This window comes from Saimiri boliviensis, chromosome 8, assembly GCF_048565385.1.
Source record: "Saimiri boliviensis isolate mSaiBol1 chromosome 8, mSaiBol1.pri, whole genome shotgun sequence".
In the NCBI taxonomy this organism is placed as follows: domain Eukaryota; kingdom Metazoa; phylum Chordata; class Mammalia; order Primates; family Cebidae; genus Saimiri; species Saimiri boliviensis.
This window is the reverse complement of record NC_133456.1, coordinates 23,790,136-23,803,627: the sequence shown is the minus strand read 5'-3', so window position 1 is coordinate 23,803,627 and position 13,492 is coordinate 23,790,136. Positions and strand designations below refer to the sequence as shown.

Genomic DNA, 13,492 nt, shown 5'->3' with positions numbered 1-13,492 from the left:
TTGTCTTCCCCTGCCTCTAGCCTCCTTCCTCCACCCAGAGATAAGGTTCCTGCTAAGTTCAGTTCAGTTAACTGTGAATAATATTTTGCAGTTTCAAAACTTCACAGCCCTGTAAGGTAGTGTAATTCCAAATGCAGCTACAAACAGGCGGAAGGAGGCCCATCTGTCCAAGAAAGCACCACAAATAATCAGAACTGGAAAGCTTCAGGCTTCAAAACCTATATAATGCTCATCCCGTCCTATGACTCCAGATGACAGTTGGCCAGCAAATTGTCCTGTCAAGTTGCATAATGATGTTAGCACAACCTGTACCACAATTGTCCTTGCCATCCATCCATCCATCCATTCAACAAACACAAGCCAGACACCACAATGCACTGGGTGTAAGGTCTTTTAGGCTGACTGACAGCACCATGGACACCATGGCAACCCCCGTGACCCCTGTACACCTTGGATGGCCTCCTGGAATGAGAAAATCTGAAGGAACTGGAAGACCATTAAAGAAGGAAGAATGATCAACACCTGTGGTGCCTGACTAACTTGAGACTTTCTTCTATTTGTTCCTTATACTAGCCACAATTGACAAGGCAATTGGACTTTGTAACCAACCTTCATCAACCTCGTGACTACAGACCCTACAATCCATTCCCACTTTGCAAAAACTGCCCTAAACTGTAACTTCTGTAACTTTCCACTGCCTACCCCAAACCTTTAAAACCAACTCCTATCCCACTGCCCTCCACTGACTCTTTTTGGACTCAGCTTGCCCCCACCTGGGTGAATAAACAGCAGCCACATTGCTCACACAAAGCCTGTATGGGGGGGGTCTCTTCATTCAGAGCGCACATTTTAACACTGGGGATACAGGAATAAAAGCCCTGATGAGCTTACTCCTTGCTTAGAAAACTTGCAACATGAGGCGTACTGGGACAGGTATGCCCAGGTGGCATGCAAGACCAGAGAAGAAGCACCTAGAACAGCCAAAGAGCCTGGGAAAGCATCATGAAAGTGATGTTGCCTTGACTGAATCCTAACAAATAGGAGAGATTTCCTCAGAAGCAAATGATATGATACCATTTTACCGAAGAGGAAACACATCCAGAGGAATGGAAGGATTTGTCCAGAGTGCAGGAGAGTTTATATTACAGTTGAGACAGACCTGAAATCAAATCCAATTACAGTAGTTCCAGAGTTACACACCTCCTTGTACATCTTGATTCTAACTTTTGAATCTAGGTCTCTCTATGTTTGTTTCTTTTCTTTTGAATCTAGGTTTCTAATGATTTGCATAATTATTCGGTCAATGTTTACTGGGAGCACTTACTCTCCCAGTAAACTGCAGGCCTTTTGAGGGTGCATACTACATTTGATTGTTTACCATTTTAACCAAAGTGCCTGACACACAGCCTACAACACATCTCACAATTAAGCCTTCTCATGAATTCAATTAAGCATCTAGAACACACACAAACACATACACTTGAATTCATCCATTTTGCTGCATGTATTTTACACATTGGCTTTTATGGGACTTGGTAATGATTTCCATCAGTGAATGGAATCTTCTGGCATTTTCAGGGCCCAAAAGAACAGAGGCCAGGCCTTAGAAGGCTGAGGTTGTTAGTAGTGGCATGTGGTTTATCAGCCCTAGAGACAGCACCCCACAAAAGTGGCTTAGCCCCTCATTGACTTGTTCCTGGTCATTACTCTTACATAAGGAGCAATTCCTTTCTCTATGTGGAGAAGGAAGCTTTTCCACCAACTAGTAGTCAAAGTGAGGCATTCTATGGGACTGTCTTCTTTGTGTATTGTCCAATTAGGGAAAAAGATATTTTTTACATATATTATTTTAAGCCACAATCTTTGTCTCTTTTGGCACAAAGAGAAGGATTTCCTTCGAGCCCAAAAAGAGGATGGGGGAATTGGGATTTTAGAGCACAGAGGAATCCCCTGGATTACTTGGTCTAGTGGTTTTTAAACCACATTCCCAGCAGTTGTGGAATCCTTCTGTGACCAGTACAGGTGGGGATGGGGAATGCTGAGAGTGTAGAATACCAGCTCCATGCCCTCACTTCCACCAGAGCTGTTCTTTTTTTGTGTGTGTTAAAGAACAGTTCAAAAATCACTGATAGGCTAGGTGCAGTGGTTCACACCCGTAATCTCAGCACTTAGGGAGGCCAAGGCAGGTGGATCACCTGAGGTCAGGAGTTCGAAACCTGCCCGGCCAACATGGCAAAACCCCATCTCTACTAAAAATATAAAAAATTATTTGGGTGTGGTGGTGGGAACCTGTAATCCCAGCTACTCAAGAGGCTGAGGCACAAGACTCACTTGAACCTGGAAGGTGGAAGTTGCAGTGAGCTGAGATTGTGCCATTGCACTCCAATCGGGGCAGCAGAGTAAGACTCATCTCAAAAGAAAGAAAAGAAAATCACTGATCTGGCCTAGTATTCTCATTTTACAGGTGAGGTAACTGAGGCCCCAGGAGGGGACAGGGTTTGTCCAAGTTTCCAAATTAGACAAATGCCTGACACAGATCCAATATGCAAAGATGCTGGACCTGGCTGCAAAGTCAGACGATTTCTTTCATTTCAACAGAAAACAATATGGCAGGCCATTATCCAAGCTACACAAGGCGAGTAAACAGCAAGTGAGGCCTGCTGCAGTGGACAGGGTTATTCCTGTCCATCCCACTTCTAGGCACCATCACTCTCATTTTCTTTTAGGAAATGACCGTTCTCCCACTTTCAGTCCAGGTAGTTTGGGCAAACTGACCCCACACCCCATGTTTGTTTCAGTGGTAAACATGTGACCCTGGCCCGTATCCCATCCTCTCAGACACTGATTGGCTCAGGAATATGAGCAGCTAGTTCAATGACAGTCAGTCCTGGCAATTTACTGGACATAGCAGGAGAGAAAAATGTAGGTCATAGATTTTCAGGCTGGTCATCTTTACTACTTCTTGGGGAGACTCTACCTTAGAATGAAGCCAAAACAGAGGAAAGAAACACTGACAGAGATTCCTGATGAAATCCTTTATATCCCTGCATCCAGCCTCACCTTACTTGCGGTGTAACATGGCATTTACTTTGGGGCTTAAGATGTTTGAGTTAGATTTCTATCTGCGGGTACTGAAAATCCATATCAATGCAGTGACACATATGTAAGTAATTGTGTGGACTACTACATTCCAGAAGTGTGCTGTGACAGCCCTAGACCTGCCAGCTCTCATTCTCTTACTCCCATGACTCTAATTCTTTCACCTCCAGGCCTTTCACCTCTCTTTCTCCAGCCCAAGCTTGATTATATCAATCACTTGGTTCCTGGCCCTTCTGCTCCCTCCTTACCTTGACTTCTATAACACATGACCTTTGAACCCACAAGCCCAGGTCAAGCCTTTCTCTGCCTTCTCCACTGCCTCTGGAGGGCTACTGTGTGTGGCAGGATGCAATTACCCAGTGGTGTCCTGGAACCACTGCACAGTCATGGTCTCCAGCTTCAACTGGAGTAATCCAAGTAATGATTAAATGTATTAGCCCAAGTGCAGTGTCTCATGCCTGTAATACCAACACTTTGGAAGGCCAAGGCAGGCAGATCACCTGAGGTCAGGTGTTTGAGACCAGCCTGGCCAACATGGTAAAACCCCATCTCTGCTAAAAATACAAAAATTAGCCAGGTATGGCAGCACACACCTGTAGTTCCAGCTACTCAGGAGGCTCAGGCAAGAGAATTGCTTGAACTCAGGAGGCAGAAGTTGTAGTAAGCTGAGATTGCATCACTGCACTCCAGCCTGGGTGACAGAATCAAATAATAATAATAATAAATCAATAAACATTGTATTCATTTTTTTGTTTGTTTGTTTGTTTGTTTGTTTTGAGACGGAGTTTCGCTCTTGTTGCCCAGGCTGGAGTGCAATGGCGCGATCTCGGCTCACCGCAACCTCCACCTCCTGGGTTCAGGCAATTCTCCTGCCTCAGCCTCCTCAGTAGCTGGGATTACAGGCATGAGCCACCATGCCCAGCTAATTTTTTGTATTTTTAGTAGAGACGGGGTTTCACCATGTTGACCAGGATGGTCTTGATCTCTCGACCTCGTGATCCACCCGCCTCGGCCTCCCAAAGTGCTGGGATTACAGGCTTGAGCCACCGCGCCCAGCCTTCTGTATTCGTTTTTTGGAGGGACTTCAAGTGATCCTCCTGCCTAAGCCTCCCAAGTAGCTGGGCATGCACCACCACCCCAGCTAATTTTATCTATTTTTTTTTTTTTTTTTTTTTTTTTTTGGTAAAGACAGGGGTCTTGCTGTGTTGGCTAGACTGGTCTTGAATTCCTAGACTCAAGCAGTCCTCCTGGCTTGACCTCCCAAAATGCTGGGATTATAGGCAGGAGCCATCACACCTGGCCACAAATGTTGTAATAGCTAAAAGATTAGTTCAGCTGCAGTAACAGAGAGTTCTAAAATAACAGTGGATCAAGCAAGAAAGAAGTCACTTTATCTCACATAATGTCCAAGCAAGCATGTCAGCAGTGAGCTGGCTTTACAATCAGTAAAGTCCTATGCTCATTTTATGATGTGGCTCTGCCACTCCCCACACACACCGTCACTCAGGTGGTCCAAGACAGCTGCTCAAACTCCTCCCAAAAGGGCTGAATTTGCACCAACAAGAAGGAAAAAGGGGAAAGAAGATGACATGGTCTTTCCCTTTAACCTTTTTTTTTTTTTTTTTTTTTTTTTTTTTTTTTTTGGGTGAGACGGAGTTTCACTCTTGTTACCCAGGCTGGAGTGCAATGGCACGATCTCGGCTCACTGCAACCTCCGCCCCTTGGGTTCAGGCAATTCTCCTGCCTCAGCCTCCTGAGTAGCTGGGATTACAGGCATGCACCACCATGCCCAGCTAATTTTTTGTATTTTTAGTAGAGACAGGGTTTCACCATGTTGACCAGGATGGTCTCGACCTCTTGACCTTGTGATCTGCCCGCCTCGGCCTCCCAAAGTGCTGGGATTACAGGCTTGAGCCACCGCACCCGGCCCCCCTTTAACCTTGACATTGAAGTTGCACCATCATTTCAACTCATCCCAGGGGCCAGAAATGGCTAGAACTAGCTGCAAAGGAGGCTGAGAAATACAGCCTTACACTGGATGGATGTGTGCCCAGTTAAAAATTCAATTCCTATGTAAAGGGAGGAGAAGGTAGATTGGGAAACAACTCTCAGGCTCTACCCTAAGCTTCCACCGTGTGCCAAACACTATTGGATTCTCTTTGTATGCTGACTCAAAGGCAGGCATCACCTTCCTTCTAGCCAAGCTATCCCTGCTATCTGGGCCCCAGATAATAACCTGGGCCCAATTCCACCTCTCAGAGGCCTTGTTCCACCCATTACCTTTCTTGTCCTGTATTACTATCTGTTCTCCCTGATCATTCCCACAGGATATGTGTAATCTTTCTCCTCCCTCCCCATCCCAGTGTCATCACTTGCATTTCTTTCCTAGCACAGTTCTCAGTCTTGCTAAGTGCCCCACTTCCCTTCCCAGTCTTCAGCCCAGTGCAGCATAGCTTTTACTCTTGCTGCTCCCTTGAATCTGCTCTTAAAAGTCCAGGATGCCACAAAGTGAATCTTAATAAATTTTGAAAATTGAAATCATACATAATACTTTTCCAATCACAATGGAATAAAACTTGAAATCAATAATAGAAGGAAACTTCACAAAATATGTGAAAATTAAACAATACACTCAAACAATAGGTCAAAGAAATCACAAGGGAAATCAGAAAATGAGATGAATGACAACAAAGCACAATATAGCAAAACTTATGGGATGCAGCAAAAGCAGTGTTAAGAGAGAAATTTATAGCTATGAACATCTATAATAAAAAAGAAGAAAGATCTCAAATTCATAACTTAACTGTATACCTAAAGGAACCAGAAAAAAAAAGAACATGTTAAATCGAAAACTAGCAAAAGAAAAGAAGCAATAAAGATTAGAGAGTAGCAGTATTCCCAATAGTAAAGAAGTGCAAGCAATTTAAGAATCCATTGACAGACAATGGATTTTAAAAAGATAGTGTATACATATAATGGAATATTATTAAGCCCTAAAAAAGAAAAAAATTCTGACACGTGTTACAACATAGATGAATATTGAGCTATCATGCTAGGAAAAACAAGCCAGTCATAAAAAGATAAATACAGTAGGACTCCACTTATATGAGGTGCCTGAAGTAGTTAAATTCATAAACACAAAGAGTACAATGGTGGTTGCCAGGAGCTGGGGAAAGGAAAAATAGAGAGCTAATTTAATGGGTTGTAGGGTGTCTGTTTGGGAAGATGAAAGAGTTCTGGAGATGGATGATAGCGATGGTCATACAACAATGGAAATGTATTTAATGCCACCTAACTGGACATGTAAAATGGGTAATATGTTATAGTTTATGCTATGTATCTTTTACCACAATTTTTTCAAAAGATTAGAATGGAGACAAAATAGAGAAATAGAAAAATAGAGAAAATAAAAAAAACTAAAAGTTGTTTCTTTGAAAAGAATTAAAAAATTGACAAATCTTTAGCTAGATTGACTAAGAAAACAGGAGCAAAAATTCAAATTACTAAAATCAGAAATTACAGCAGGAACATTACTATTTACTATACAGAAATAAAAGGAATATAAGAGAATACTATAAATATTATAAACAAATCGGATAATATGGATGATATAGACAAATTTGTGGAAACAAACTATGAACAGACTACCAAAACTGACTCAAGAAAAAGTAGAAAATCTTACTATAATCAAATGAGGAGATAGAGATAGTAATCAAAACTCTACCTGTAAAGAAAAGCCTAGAGCCAAATGGCTTAATTGCTGATTTCTACCAAACCTTTAAAGAACTAACACCAGGCCTGGAGCAATGGCTAATGCCTGTAACCCCAGCACTTTGCGAGGCTGACGTAGGAGGACTGTTTGAGGAGAGGAGTTCAAGACCAGTTTGGGAAACAGCAAGACCCTATCTCCAATTTTGAGACGGAGTTTCACTCTTGTTACCCAGGCTGGAGTGCAATGGCGCGATCTCAGCTCACCGCAACCTCTGCCTCCTGGGTTCAGGCAATTCTCCTGCCTCAGCCTCCTGAGTAGCTGAGATGACAGGCACGAGCCACCATGCCCAGCTAAAAAAAATTGTTTTTTAATTAGCCATGCATGGTTGTGCACACTTGAAGTCTTAGCTACTTGGAAGGTGGAGGCAGTAGGATCACTCAGGCCCAGGAGTTTGAAGCTGCAGTGAGCTGTGATCACACCACTGCACTTTAGCTTGGGTGACAAAGTAAGACACCAGTCCTTCTCAAACTCTTCAAAAAAACAAAAGAGAAGAGAACACTTTCCAGTGCATTCTATGATGCCAGTGCCACCCTGATATCAAAGCCAGATAAAAACACTATAAAACAGACTGGGCATGGTGGTTCACACCTGTAATTTCAGCACTTTCGGAGGCCGAGGCAGGTGGATCATCTGAGATCAGGAGTTTGAGACTCCTGCCTCTACTAAAAATACAAAAACTAGCTGGGCATGGTGGCATCCGCCTGTAATCCCAGCTACTCAGCAGGCTGAGGTGGAGAATTGCTTGATCCTGGGAGGCAGAGGTTGCAGTAAGCCAAGATCACACCACTGCACTCCAGCCTGGGTGACAGAGTGACACTCCATCTCAAAAAAACAAAACAAAACAAACAAAAAACACTGTAAAACAAACTAACAACAACAAAAAAAAAAAACAAGTCAAGATCCTGTCTGAGTGTAGCTGCAACAATTCTCAACAAAATTCTAGCAAACCCAATTTAGCAGCTTGTTAAAGGATTATACACCATGACCAGTGGGATTTATTCTAGGAATACAAAGGTGGTTTGACATACAAAAATCAATGTAATATACCACATTATTAGAGCGAAGGAAAAAAAAAGACCCACATGATCAACTCAGTTGATTCAGAAAAAAACATTTGACAAAATCCAATACACTTTAATGATTAAAAAAACAATTAGGAGTTGCCTATGAGAGGGAGGCAGAGCAAGATCGCCAAATGAGCCCTCCAGCAATTGCCCCTCGCCCCCACCAGCAGGAACACCAAATTGAAAAACTATCCACACAAGAAAGCACCTTCATAACAACCAAAAATCAGGTGAGCAGTCACAGTCCCTGGTTTAACATCACATCAAAGAAAGAGGCACTAAACGGGAAAGACAATCTTGTCTCACTTCCACTACCCCTGTCTCATCCCCAGCCTGCGGCCTCATGGCACAGAGAGAGAATCTACGTACGTGGCAGAGAGATTGCGGGAATTTGCACTGGAATTCAGTGCTGCCCTGTCACAGCAGAAAGCAACACAAGGCAGAATTCAGCCAGCACCCACCCACCAGCCTCCTGTGTAGCTGGGATTACAGGCGCATGCCATCACACTTGGCTAGTTTTTGTATTTTTAGTAGAGACGGGGTTCTAAAACTGCTGACCTCAGGTGATCCACCCACCTTGGCCTCACAAAGTGCTGAGATTACAGGTGTGAACCAACATTTAGACCAGCCATAGCCAGAGAGGAATCATTCATCCCAGTGGTCAGAACCTGAGTTCCAGCCAGCCTCATCACCACAGGCTAAAGTGCTCTGGGGTTCTACATAAACTTGGAAGGTAGTCTAGGCCATAAGGCAGGCGTCCCCAAACTACGGCCCATGGGCCGCATGCGGCCCCCTGAGGCCATTTATCCGGCCCCCGCCACACTTCAGGAAGGGGCACCTCTTTCATTGGTGGTCAGTGAGAGGAGCACAGTATGTGGCGGCCCTCCAACGGTCTGAGGGACAGTGAACTGGCCCCCTGTGTAAAAAGTCTGGGGACGCCTGCCATTAAGGACTGCAATTCCTGGACAAATCTTGGTGCTCTGCTAGGCTTGGAGCCCGTGAATTTGGGGTGCATGTGGCCTAGAAAGACAACAGCCAGGGCAGCCAAGGATGTGCCTGCATCACCCCTCCCTCAAAGCCAGGCAGTGCAGTTTGCAGTTCCCGAAGAGATTCCTTTCTTCTGCTTGAGGAGAGCAGAGGGGAGAGTAAAGGGAACTTTGTCTTGCAACTTGGTTACTAGCTTAGCCACAGTAGAATGGGGCACCAGGTAGAGTCCTGAGGCCCCTATGTTAGGCTCTAGCTCCCAGACAACATTCCTAGACATGCCCTGGGACAAAAGGGAATGCACCATCTTGAAGGGGAAAAACCCAGACCTGGCAGGATTCATCATCTGCTGAGGAGAGTGCATGGCCTTGAATAAACATTAGTGTTAGCCAAACAGTATTTACCATGAGTCTCGGGTGAGACACAGTGCCATGCTGGCTTCAGGTGACCCAGCATATTCCCAGTTGTGGTGACCACAGAAACTCCTTCTGTTTGAGGAAACGAGGAAAGAGATAAAGGCGCTTTGTCTTACAACTTGAATACCACCTCTGCCACAGTGGGGTAGAGCACCAAGTGGTCTTTTGGGGTTCCCAATTCCAGGCCTTAGCTCCTGGATGACATTTTTGGACTTGCCTTGGGCAGCAGTAGTCAAGCAGTGGTCACCATGGCCCTTGGGTGAGACACAGTATTGTGCTGGCTTTGGGTCTGACCCAACAAAGTCCCAGTGATGTTACCATAGAGGTGCTTGTATCATCCCTCCCTCAGCTTCAGGTAGCTTATCAGAGAGACTCTGTTCCTGGGAAAGCAAGGGAAGAAAACAAGAGTCTCTGGTAATCCAGGGAATTCTTCCAGATCTTACCCAAGACCACCAAGGCAGTACCTCTGCGCAGCTGAAAGTCACAGCGTTATTGGGCTTGGGGTGCCCCCTAGTGCAGATACGCCTGCAGTGACCAAAGACTTAACACTCAATTCCCTTTGAATGCTTGGCAAGCCTTCCCAAGAAGGATGGGTACAAAGAAGCTCAGTTTGCAAAGACTGTAATAAATACCTAACTCTTCAATGCCCAGATATTGACAAACATCCACATCATCAAGGCTATCCAGGAAAACATGACATCACCAAACAAATGAAATAAGGCACCAGTGACCAATCCTGAAGTGACAGAGATATGGGAACTTTTTAGACAGATAATTCAAAATAGCTCTTTTAAAGAAGCTCAGTGAAATTCAAGATAATGCAGAGAAGGAATTCAGAATCCTATCAGGTAAATTTAACAAAGAGATTGAAATAATTAAAAAGAATCAAGCAGAACTTCAGGAGCTGAAAAATTCAGTTGATATATGAAGAATACATCAGTCCACAGAAGAACTGATCAATCAAAAGAATTAGCGAGCTTGAAGACAAGCTATTTGGCTGGGCACAGTGGCTCATGCCTGTAATCCCAGCACTGTGGGAGGCTGAGGTAGGCAGATGACATGAGGTCAGGAGTTTCAGACCAGCCTGGACAACATAGTGAAACCCGGTCTCTACTAACAATGCAAATGCTACCCGGGCATGGTGGTGGGTGCCTGTAATCCAGCTACTCTGGAGCCTGAAGTAGGAGAATCACTTGAACCTGGGAGGAGGATGTTGCAGTGAGCAGAGATCATGCCACTGAACTCCAGCCTGGAGGCAAGAGCAAAACTATCAAAAAGAAAAAAAAAAAAAAAAAAAAGGCTACTTGAAAATACACAGAGATGGCCAGGCAAGGTGGCTCTTGCCTGTAATTCCAGCACTTTGAGAGGCCAGCAGATAATTGAGGCCAGAAGTTTGAGACCAGCGTGGGCAACATGGTGAAACCCTATCTCTATCAAAAAAAAAAAAAATTAATTAGCTGGGTGTGGTGGCACATGTCTGTACTTCCAACTACTTGGAAGGCTGAAGTGAGAGAATCAGCTGAGCCTGAGATGTCAAGGCTGCAGTGAGCTGTGCTTGCACCACTGCACTCCAGCCTGGGTGAGAAACTTTGTCTTAAAAAAAAATAAGAGGAAGAAGAAAAGAAAAATAAAATGCAAAGAGAGAAAAAGTTTTTTAAAAAAGAATGAAACGTATCTGCTAAATCTAGAGAATAACCTCAAAAGGATAAATCTAAGAGTTACTGGTCTTAAAAGGAGGTAGAACGAGAGATTGGATAGAAAGTTTATTCAAAAGGATAATAAACAGAACTTTCCAAACCTAGTGAAAGTAATTAATATTCAAGTATAAGAAGGTCATAGAACACCAGATATAACCCAAATAAAACTACATACAGATATTTAATAATCAGACTTCCAAAGGTCAAGAATAAAGAAAGGGTCCTAAAAGCAGCAAAAGAAAACAAATAACATACAAAGGAGTTCCAGTATATCTGGCAGCAGACTTCTCAGTGGGAACCTTAAAGACCTGGAGAGAGTGGCATGACATACTTAAAGTGCTAAAGGAAGGCTGGGCATGGTGGCTTATGCCTGTAATCCCAGCACTTTGGGAGGCCAAGGTGGGTAGATCATTTGAGGTCAGGAGTTCGAGACCAGCCTGGCAAACATGGTGAAACCATATCTATTAAAAGTACAAAAGTTAGCCAGGAATGGTGCCATGCATCTGTAGTCCTAGCTACTTGAGAGGCTGAAGCAGGAGAGTTGCTTAAACCCAAGAGGCAGAGGTTGCAGTGAGCTGAGATTGTGCCACTGCACTCTAGCCTGTGCTACAGAGCGAGATTCCATCTCAAAATAAGTAAGTAAATAAAGTGCTGAAGAAAAAAAGCTTTTATAGTAGGATAGCACATCCAGCAAAAATATACTTCAAACATAAAAGAGAAATAAAGACTTTCTTAGACAAACAAGAGCTGAAGGATTTCATCAATACCAGACTTGTCCTACAAGAAATGCTAAAGTGAATTCTTCAGTCTGCAAGAAAAGGATGATAATGAGCAACAAGAAATCACCTGAAGGTGCAAAACTCACTGGTAATAGTAAATACACAGACAAACACAAAATAGTATAACACTGTAATTGTGGTGTGTAAATTATTCACATTTTAAGTAGAAAGAATAAAAGATGAACCTATCAAAAATAATAACTACGATAACTTTTCAAGACATGACAGTATAATAAGATATATGTCATAGAAACAACAAAAAGTATAAAAGCAGGGGGATATAGTTAAACTGTAGAGTTTTTATTAGTTTTCTCTTTGTTCTTTTGTTTTGGCAGTTAGTGTTAAGTTGTCATTAGTTGAAAATAAACTATGCAGATGTTATTTGCAAGCTTCATGGTAACCACAAATAAAAAAACCTTAACACACACACACACACACAGACACACACACACACACACACAGACACACACACACACACAGAGAGCAAGAAATTTAAAGATACCTTCAGAAAAAAACACCATCACAGAAAGTAAAACAGGAAGGAAAAAAGGAAGAGAAGACCACAATCAGAAAACAAATAATAAAATGACAGTAGTGAACCCTTATCAGTAATAATAGTGAATGCAAATGGACTAAACTTTGCAATAAAAAGACGAAGAGTGGCTGAATGGATTGAAAAAACAAGACCTGCCAGGTGCGATGGCTCGTGCCTGTAATCCCAGCACTTTGGGAGGCCAAAGTGGGTGGATTGCTTGAGTCCAGGAGTTTGAGGCCATGTCCAACATGGAGAAACCCCAACTCTACAAAAAATATAAAAATTAGCCAAGCATGGTGGCACACACCTGTAGTCCCAGCCACTTGGGAGTCTCAGGTGGCAGGAACACTTGACCCTGGAAGTTCAAGGCTGCAGTAAGCCATAGTCATGCCACTATACTTCAGCCTGGGTGACAGTGTGAAACCATGTAAAAAAAAAAAAAAAAGACCCAATGATCTGCTGCCTTTAAGAAACATATTTCATCTATAAAGACACACATAGATGGAAAATAAAGGGATGGAAAAGATGTTTCATGCAAACTAAAACCAAAAAAGAGTGGGAGTAGCAACCCAATTATACTTTTTTAGTTATTTAAAAATGTACGATAAATTATTGTTGATTATAGTCACCCTGCTGTGCTATCAAGCAATAGATCTTATTCATTCTAACTATAGTTTTGTACCCATTAACCATTCCCACTCCCTGTCCCCACAACCCTTCCCAGCCTCTTATAACCATTATTTGACTCCCTATCTCCATGAGTTCAATTCTTTTAATTTTTAGCTCCCACAAATGAGTGAGAACATGCAAAATTTGTCTTTTTGTGCCTGGCTTATTCCACTTAACATCATGACCTCCAGTTATATCCATGGTTTGTATAAGTATACTCTATGATGTTTGTGCAATGGCAAAATCACTTAAAGACACATTTCTCATAAAGTATCCCTGTCATTAAGGGATGCATAACTGTACTTGCTAGTCTTCCCTTTTATTAAAGACTCTTTGGAAAAGCTACTGTTGTTTTTATTGTGTTTATTTTTGTGGTTTCTGACTATTTCTGGTAAGTGATAATGGTTTTCTATGTATGGGGAAATACTTCATTAAGTTAAAAAAGCAGGTTCAATTGAAAGAAAAATGGTAATTAAG

At 42.8% G+C, this 13,492-nt stretch overlaps 1 protein-coding gene across 2 annotated transcripts in view; it reads right to left on the bottom strand.

Moving 5' to 3' along the window:
• Window positions 1–13,492, bottom strand: part of RUVBL1 (RuvB like AAA ATPase 1) — a 70,555-nt gene that overhangs the window by 42,674 nt on the left and 14,389 nt on the right. The gene's annotated exons all lie outside the window — the stretch shown is intronic.